At 35.3% G+C, this 10,363-nt stretch overlaps 2 pseudogenes; one reads left to right on the forward strand and one right to left on the reverse strand.

The window, feature by feature from the left end:
• Positions 1–377: 377 nt before the first annotated feature.
• On the reverse strand, positions 378–1,438 carry LOC137739417 (AP2/ERF and B3 domain-containing transcription repressor TEM1-like; annotated as a pseudogene).
• Positions 1,439–1,455: 17 nt separating this feature from the next.
• LOC137739418 (AP2/ERF and B3 domain-containing transcription repressor RAV2-like) lies at positions 1,456–2,782 on the forward strand (annotated as a pseudogene).
• Positions 2,783–10,363: the final 7,581 nt, after the last annotated feature.

The following is a 10,363-nucleotide window of genomic DNA, read 5'->3' on the forward strand; positions in this document are numbered from 1 at the left end:
AATCCGCCAGAAAATGCACCTGAAAAATCTGCAGAAAAGCGGGTCGAGAGGCAGGAAACCGAGTCGTCGGATTGGCTTCGTGGGTCGGCCTTTACAGAAATGGTAAGGCTGCTTCAGCTTTGCTGGAGCTGCTATATGTAGAAGGTCCAAAGATCATGTTGCCCTACCTTTGCTCGCTTATTTATCTTTCGTTACAACTCTATTTCGCAAATAGCCTTTTGGCTACACATTCATGTGATCGAACTCTATCCAAAAATACCAATATTGACCACCAAAAATTTACGAAGTTTTAACTCATAACTACGGAAAATCAGACTTTGTAACTAGTCAACTAAAATTTTAAAATGAACAAGAAAGAAAAAGAAAAAAGTGCTTTATCATTTAAACTTAATGAACATTCTACAAAGCCTCAAATACCTGCTATTCTCTACAATGCACAGGTTTCCGTGATATCTTAACTCCGAACAGCCTCACCGCTCCATGATCTTGAACCGTCCTTAAAGGGTCACCGACCCTACCATGCATCTCTCTGATCCCCGAAATGTCGAGGTTTCTAGGTCTACAATAAATGAACATCTTCTTATCCTCCCCTACCGCTCTCTCAAACCCTCACAACATCACCAACTTTCAGCTTCTTCTCCTTCACAAAACGAATCCACCCTTTGCTCAACACGTAACTAACTCTGACTACTACTCCAATAACAATATCCAAACCTCCACACTTTCCCCACCTCATCCTCAAATTTCAACAAGACCCCTTTGCCAAACCCTACACACAGATGAACCTGAAAATGCTTCTCGGCATGTTGTTTTGGTATAACCATGCGGTTCAATCTCCCTACGTCGCTTGGTGTTGCCACTTTCTCGAAGAGCAACTCCCTCCAGCTACTACACGTGTCCCTTAAATCAAGGTAATGCTTTCCACCATCATCAAGGCCTACGGCACCACCATTGTACAACTTATACTTGTAAATCTCCAGCTCGTTGGCATAAGAATGTTTTCGAAGCATGTCAACGATCTCAGCCTTGGAATGGGACTCCAAGAAAAGAGCCTCGATGACATCACGTTCGTAGGGTTTCATTTTGTTTCGACTGTTGTTTGTGATGGCATCAAGACCCCGGAACTTTAACGAGGCAATGTCGCAGGTTTTGGCAGCTTCTTCTTCATCCTTGAAGGTTCCCAACCCCACACGATGACTCTTCTCGTATATTTGAGCTCCCCATCTTCCATTTGACTGGAGCACTACTCCTTTGTACCTAGAAGGCATGCAGCGTGTTTGGACTTGCACCGTTTGCTCCATTCATTTTTGAGTATTCACTAGGATGGGAAGATACCCACGGATATGAATAATCACAGTTATCCGTCTATATATATAAAATTTACGATTGCGGTTATGGATAATCATTTAAACAAATACACAGATACGGGTATAACCATTTACCCGTGAAATATAAATGGATGATTATGGGTATTACCCGGGGTTACAAACGGGTATCCATTTAATCGTTTGTTTTAATATTTGTAAAATTTTTAAAAATAAAAATTAAAAAGCCTAAAAACTATTCAAGGTCTCCCAGACTCCCATCACCGTTTGTTTACCCGTGAAATTTTAATTTTAAAAAAATTTACAAATATTAAAACAAACGGTTAAATGGATGTCCATTTGTAACCGCAGGTAATACCAATAGTCATTCATTTATGTTTCACGGGTAAATAGTTATACATGTATCCGTGTATTTGTTTAAACGGTTACCTATAACTGTATCCGTGAATTTTATATGGACGGGTAACTGCGATTATTCATATCGGTGGGTATCTTCCCATCCTAGTGATTACTCAACAAGGAATGGAGCAAATGGTGCAAGTCCAAACAAGTTGCATGCCTTCTTCTAGGTACAAACGAGTAGTGCTCCAGTCAAATGGAGGATGGGGAGCTCAAATATACGAGAAGAGTCATCGTGTGGGGTTGGGAACCTTCAACGATGAAGAAGAAGCTGCCAAAACCTACGACATTGCCTCGCTAAAGTTCCGGGGTCTTGATGCCATCACAAACAACAGTCGAAACAAAATGAAACCCTACGAACGTGATGTCACCGAGGCTCTTTTCTTGGAGTCTCATTCCAAGGCTGAGATCGTTGACATGCTTCGAAAACATTCTTATGCCAACGAGCTCGAGATTTACAAGTATAAATTGTACAATGGTGGTGCCGTAGGCCTTGATGATGGTGGAAAGCGTATGAAGCATTACCTTGATTTAAGGGAAACGTGTAGTCGCGGGAGGGAGTTGCTTTTCGAGAAAGTGGAAACACCAAGCGCCGTAGGGAGATTGAACCGCATGGTTATACCAAAACAACATGCCGAGAAGCATTTTCAGGTTCATCTGAATATAGGGTTTGGCAAAGGGGTCTTGTTGAAATTTGAGGATGAGGTGGGGAAAGTGTGGAGATTTGGATATTGTTATTGGAGTAGTAGTCAGAGCTAGTTACGTGTTGAGCAAAGGGTGGATTCGTTTTGTGAAGGAGAAGAAGCTGAAAGTTGGTGATGTTGTGAGGTTTGAGAGATCGGTAGGGGAGGATAAGAAGATGTTCATTTACTGTAGACTTAGAAACCTCGACATGTCGGGGATCAGAGAGATGCATGGTAGGGTCGGTGACCCTCTAAGGACGGTTCAAGATCATGGAGCGGTGAGGCTGTTCGGAGTTAACATATCACGGAAACCTGTGCATTGTAGAGAATAGCAGGTATTTGAGGCTTTGTAGAATGTTCATTAAGTTTAAATGATAAAGAACTTTTTTCTTTTTCTTTCTTGTTCATTTTAGAATTTTAGTTGACTAGTTACGAAGTTTGATTTTCCGTAGTTACGCATTAAAACTCTGTAAATCTTTCGTGGTCAATATTAGTATTTTCGGATAGAGTTCAATCACATGAATGTGTAGCCAAAGGTTATTTGTGAAATAGAGTTGTAACGAAAAATAAATAAGCAAGCAAAGGTAGGGGCAACATGATCGTTGAACCTTCTACATATAGCAGGTCCAGCAAAGCTGAAGCAGCCTTCCAAGCCTTAATTTCAGCTTCTTTTTCTTCTGGTGTTTTGATAATTGGTAAAGATCCCTAGAGAAAATAGGTAAATGAGAATATATGAAATAAGTATGAATTTATATTCAATCCAATTTCCAAACAAAATGAATATCATAGAACATACATCAGTTGGAAGGGGGTCAATAAGAGGCGGTTCTTTATATGTGCCTTCGACGATATCCCAAAGATCTTCTGCCATCAAGTAAGTCTTAACCCGAGAACTCCATTCATCATAGTTTTTAAGGTTAAGAACTGTAGCAACAACACTATATGCTGCCATGTTCAATCTGCCTATTTATTGAATGAGATTATGTCATTTGAGCTTTGAGCATATGTCAAAAAAAAAAATACAAGGTAAAAAGTTTGAAACAAAAGTCTAAGTATACTTAAGCATACCTAAAACGATGAGCAGATCAAGAAATCAGTGACTAGACGACCCAAATGTGAGATGACAAACTTGAACAACCACCAAAGCATGTAAGAAAAAGTGATCAAAGAAACCATATCCGTTACCCCCGAGCTTGGGCGCTATTTATAATCTCATTCCAGCAACTATTCAAAAATATCTCACCTTTGATGTGTTGTCTTTCATTTTTCCAAGATGCCTCTTTCTTTCTCAGATAATTTGAACTTTAAGTCCAAAAATCCACAGTACGAAAATGGTCACCTTCATCAAATTTGTAAAATTTTAAATTATATCTCACATGAAATTGATGGAAGATTTTTGTTAAAAAAATTGGAAAATAATTTATACACCAGATACATATTTTACATTATTTATTATTGTATATGTTGTATTATATTATGGATGAATGACAATAACATAATAACGTTAACAATAAAGTTAACGATGACTTTAACACCAATTATCTATCTACGTACCCATCTCCCACATTTTTCTCCAACGTTGAACGCGCCAGACACGCTTTTTTGGACACTCTCTACTAGAAATCTGCAGAACAAGTGATCTGTTGGTCACACAAAGTGTAGATTCCTGTTTTTTTTCACCCCAAAACACATACAATTTGATTGATTGAGTTGGTGCCGGTTTAAAAGTCAAAAATTCATTGCAATGAAACTTGCTTTCTCACAAAAAAAATGCGAGCTGAGAAATAGTCAGAACTATTTAGCAGTAGAAAAAAATAAAAAATTATGATAAAATTAGAAAAATAATAATGGATAAAAATTCAGGACTACCTGGCTACTAAAGGCAAAATTGAGAAATTATAACAACTACCACTACAAGTAAGAAAAGAGAAATTTTATTTGAACTCATATAACCTCTTTCTACGTCTAACTTTTTCTTCTCACCCATATTAACTTTTATTAAACTATCAATATCTCTTTAAACTCATATTTACTACCTAAATTACCATCATAAACCCAATTCAATTTGTAGATTTATCCGTACACTCATTTAGACATAAAAACCCAAAATTTGCAAAGAGAAGTCCATTTCAAGTTAGGACTACAAAAAAGTGTACAAATTCTTAATCCAAACAGTATGATCGTCCTTGCAATCATATTGCAAAACAGCTTGTCGCACTAGTTTAAGAATTTTTTGTTTGTTTCAAATGGTCTGAATCTGAATTCTAAATGCTATTGTTTCTTTATTCTTATTTTTCTTCCTGCTTTGGTTTAAGTTTAAGACCTCTCTCTGGTTGTAACTATCTATCAATTAAGTACAGGATTTAATTGACTATTCTTAAGGATGAATATTTATCTTTAGGATGTATATTGTTGGATGAAATTTCATATCTTTTAGTTTTATTTACCGCATGCATGCATGGATGAAAATAAAGGTAGGGGGATATATCATATTTGTTTGTGATGATGAGTTGGATTAAAGAGATAATTATTTTCTTCAAAACTCCAGCTACCTCAAGATTTCCAAGCCCTCGGCATTTTCACATCAGGTGTGCTGGATGTCATTTTTTGTCCACTTGTATTCTCATATTTTCTCTCTTTGCAAGATCTAGAACTACAAAAACATATAAAAATACAAAACACGCTTACCCTCACCAAACTTCAAAAAATTAAAGAGAGGAGTTTAGATCCTCAAAATCAAGGAGGAGTTCTTTCTCAATCACTTAGTTGCTGATTAATAAAATTTTGTACTTATGATCGAAATCGTTTATTATTACAGATCAATCTGCAAAGGTTATTTAAAAAATAAAATTAAAACTAAGGTTGTTTGGTCAATCAATTGTAGCAAATAAATAGATACTCTGTAATTCATTTATTAAATCCGTCAATTTGTTTTAATATAGTTCGATAAAGCAAACCTTAATTTTCAGAGTGCAAGTAGTGTTATTTTTGTTTCAGGGATAAAGTGGGATTGAAGTCAATTTTCAGGGGAAATTTTCAAAAAAAGGATATTGCTTGTATCGCCCATGAGAGGACTTACTTGTTCTCTCACTTACTATTAACGAACTTTACAACCCGAACAACATAATTTGGAACTGTTCAATCTCTTTATCTTTATCTAAAGATCAGATCTACAAAATAAATAAATAAAAATAAAATAAATAAATTCTATTTGGAGATCTTTGAGCCATTCATATGCATAAACCATTTATTAGTTTAACACGTACGGATGACTAAACGATCTCCAAAATTGAATGATTTTTTTTTATTACGTATGATCTTTAGATGATAATAAAGAGAATGAACAGTTCCAGTTATAATGTTCAGGTGATAATGGTTCGTTAATTGTAAGTGAGGCGACAAATAAATCCAATGAAGGGCACAAGCATTAGTAGAATATCAAAGTACACATAACAAACATACAAATAAACGGATTACCAATTATGTTATTTCATTAACGGAAAAACAAAGAAACTGTATTGCCGAATGGCGAGATGTCTACACTTTAGAGACTACATTGTGAGTAACTTATTATTTTGTGGAGTTACAAAGTCATATATATATAAAATTAATCTAACCCTAATAGGCAACAAAATGAAAACTTAATACCAACGAATACATATGGATGCAAGCTCTGTTATGCTAACTTCTAATGCCAATTTTCCTATGAAAGTTTATTGGTACAAGTAAAAGATTCCATTATCTGTGCCACTAAGATTTCAATATCAATGTCAATGCAAGATTGTAATGTCAGTGACAATACAATACTGTGCAATACCACGTGGAATTGGTGGAAGAAGTAACTATCTGATAATATGTACAACCAAACTCCCATGTCCCCTTCTTCTGATAATACGTACAACCTAACGCAATGCGAGTGTGAAAATCCTTTGTGGCCTCACTGCGAAAAGCCTTCTTATTATGGGCTGATTTGGTATTATTGTGCTTTGAAAAAAAGCTACTTCTGTTGTGCTGTGTAAATAAGCAGCTGTGAAATAAAGCAGCAGAATGTTTGGTAAACTTTTTTGTAAAAGTGCTTATGAAAAAAAAAAACAGTATTATAGTGTTTGGTAGACTTTATATAAAACAGATGTGAAAAAAAGCCAATTTTTCAAAGCTGAGTTTTGTAGCTTCTTGTTTTTGGCTTTTTTCCACCCAAAACTGTGAAAAAAAAGCTAAAGCTGAATGTTTACCAAACACAAAAATAGCTCCCAGTTTTTTTTTATACTAACTTTTTTCAGAATCACCTCAGTACCAAACCAGATCTAAATCTACGGTCATACTCATATTTTTTTAAGCTTGATGTGTGTGCCAATTTTTAATTTTTGTCACTCAATTCATTGGATTATGAGTATCCATTTATTCCTTAATTTATAAAATACCTAATGAGCTTACAAAAAAAAAAAAAAAAAAAACCACAACACCACCACTCCACCCCCCGGCACCTATGTCAAATGGTGCCCAGTGAAACCCATCTAAGCGGTGGCCTCATCCAACGCTCACACACGCATACCCCTCCACGACGTACCTAGCCCACCCTCTACGACCGAACCTCCACAATTCGATCCACCACTCCCCCCTTCGAACCACTCATGATCTTGTTCCCCGTCCTATGAGACCCATCCCACCCAAACCCGACCCGGATCTGTGACGTCGATAATGGAAGAAGAAAATAGAGAGATAGAATGAGAGGGCAGAGACGAGAGCAATGTGGTGAGAGATTGAATTTCCAAACAGGGTATGTTATCATCACCTGTGAGGTTTATATAAAAAACATTAAAATTTGTGTTCATGAAATTACTAAATTACCTATTATTTTTGTTTCTGTTCAATTTCAATTAGAGAGTTATATTAGAAATTTACGAGTGAGACATCAAAGATTTTATTCATTTAAATGACGAGTTTAATTATATAAAAATTAAAATGTGTTGGTTCAGTTTCTCTAGCGCGCTGTTGTAGTGACGTGAGTTCATTAATTGCAATCCAATAATTTATTGAAATCAAATTCATAAGACATGATTATATATACTCAACAGCTAAACATTTATATTGAACTCAATTTATAGGAACCCAAGCTTATAAGCTGAGTGTCCTTATTTTAATAGAAAATGTATGCTACATTGCTACTCATCTAGTCACGTAACACAAAATGTTTCTTTTTCTTCCTAATTATATAAAACAGAAGTTTTTGTATACCAAATGTTTCTTTATGTAATAACTCTTGCTAACCAGGGTACCAATCATTATTCTAGACGAAATAATAGGTCAATGCTAAGGCCAAAAAGAAAGTAAAATGAAATTGAGAAATGAATAATAAGATTATATAGTACCTTAGCAACAAATATATACATATATGGTCAGATCAGATGACACACCCTTAACACACTTTCTTCTAGTTACTATTTTGTAAATTTTTCAAAGATATCACCCGTCTGTGTCAAAAATTAGAGAACTCCTAAACTGTTGAAACATTTATTTGTAGTGATGAAAATGGACGAATATGATTCTATAAAAAAAAAAGTAAAATGACTATCTTTTAATAAAAGTCCTATGATTTTAGATTAAAACGTTGGCGCGAGAATCAAACATTACTGTGAGGTGATAGATAATTCATAAGAAAAACTAACGAAAAGTCTTTAAAAACTTTAGTTTTAATCAAAATGATAAAATAAAAGTGTAGGTGAATAATACATGGAATGGCTTTTTAAGGTAAAAATGTCCTTAACTTTAAAAGTAAACAGTACCAAGAGTATTTCGTTAAAATTCTCAAATCCATAAAATGAGTTCCAATTCAAAAAAGTCTCCTTAGCATTTTCCAAAATTAAAAAAGGAATGCAAAGATAAAATAAGTGTACATACCAGCCACCAATCGCGAGGGCAAATATAATATAATAATATTAAAGCTTTGTTTGGTAGTTTGAACAATAGTGACTATTTTAGTATAATTAGTCATCCGATAGCATTGATTAAATTAGTAATATTATTTATACTGTACCGGATAGGAGAATTTCAAATTTTTATTTTTTTAATAGAAAAATTGATGATTAATGAAAAATAAAAAGAACAAGAATTAAAAAACAAAGTTGTCATCTGCCATCAAGTTGGAGATGCAAAACAAAGTTGTTTAACTGCAAATAAAACCCAATCGGTGGCACCGCCACCGTTGGCTTCCTCGTATCTCGTTGTGGTCCCTAATCCATTGAGACCTTAATCCAAATCAGAAATTCTTGAAAACCCAGCAGCCATTACACCTTACCCACGTGAAATCTTTCCCAATTTTGAATTTAATTCCCTCACATCAACAAAATCAATTGGCAATTAAGCCACAAACCCGGATATTCGAAACGCCACCATAGATGTGTCAGAACAGAAACGGAAATCGCGATGCCCCAGAACGGAGGTCACCATGCCCAGGAACGGAGGTCACCATGCCCTGGGTTCGATCTGCTACCTTTCGTTCTCTGTTCGTATCTGCTTGGTGTGGATAGTTCGATATGATTTCTCTAGATCTTTGTTCGTATTTGCTTAGTGTTGACCGGAGGTCTCGATGCCCAAGAGCAGAGCAGACGTCGGGATAGGTCGGAAAAAAGTGGGCGTGATTTTTCTTTGGTTGGGTCCGACTAATAATACCAAGGTTTTGGAGGGGATAATTAAGCGGGCAGAAGGGGCATTAAAATAATGGGGCCAAATTAAATAATTCGATGCTTATTTAATGTAAAATTTACTAAATACATGTTTTGTATTATTAGTACTATCCGATAATCTTAAATAATTCGATGTTTATTTAATGTAAAATTTACCAAACACATGTTTCGTATTATTAGTACTATCCAATGATTTTAAATAATTAAATATTTATTTAATGTAAAATTTACCAAACACATGTTTCATATTATTAGTATTATCCAATGATCTTATACAACGTGACAAACAAGGCCTAACTTTCCTGATGAGTCACCCACAGGCTAGGCAATGGATTAGAAAGCTAAAACTAGGGGCATTGGCGAGTGGTATTTGTGAGAGTCTATTGATCATTTGGTGATGGAGAGTTGAGCAAATGACTTCTACCATGGAAATTTGAGAAGCTTCCCAAAAACCAGTAGCTAATAAGACACACGACTGATTGGACAATCATCCAATTGTCATTCCTCAGAAAAGCTAATCGCCCCGTGCACCGTCCTGACTTCTCGTTTCTGTTCACAACCTGTGCATGAAAGGCACATTTTAACTATCCTTGTATTTATCCTACACGTACTTTGTTTGCTGTGAGCCTGTGACTGGATGAAAAGATAACAAAGTAATACAGGGAAGGGCATGTCCACCCTATCGATTTTTGTGGTCATTTTATAATGAGACACACTATACTTACTTTGATTGAAACCAAAATAAGGTCATAAGGAGGAAGCTGGTGCAAGTCTTTGTCTTCCAAGTAAGATCATATAGATAATTGTAAACGATCACGTGTTTTGTGTATATTTAGTTTTTTTTTATGATTTAACTATAAAGTTAATCAGAAGAATAACTTTCCGTCTTTGGGTGGGAAAACAATCATGTGTTTTGTGTATTATTTAGTCTTTTTTATGATTTAACCATAAAGTTAATCAAAAGAATAACTTTCCGTCTTTGGGTGGGAAAACAACATGTGTTTTGTGTGTGTACCTGGTGACACTCGCTTATTTATATCTTATGTAGTAATTTTTATCATGAAATGAAATTTGAACTTGAAATTTTTTTAATAATAAGATAAAGAGGTACAATTAGACGAGGAAATACTAACAACTCTCTCACCAAACAACTGAGTTGAGAGCTCCATGATCCGGAGTGGATTCAAGGGGAAGGGCAAAGCCTTAGCGTGCAGTAGGAAAGTGGTCGTTGCTAGGATGGGTTCAAACAAGAAAAATAATAATTGTTGTCTAA

This window comes from Pyrus communis, chromosome 7 (assembly GCF_963583255.1).
Source record: "Pyrus communis chromosome 7, drPyrComm1.1, whole genome shotgun sequence".
Classification (NCBI taxonomy): Eukaryota; Viridiplantae; Streptophyta; class Magnoliopsida; order Rosales; family Rosaceae; genus Pyrus; species Pyrus communis.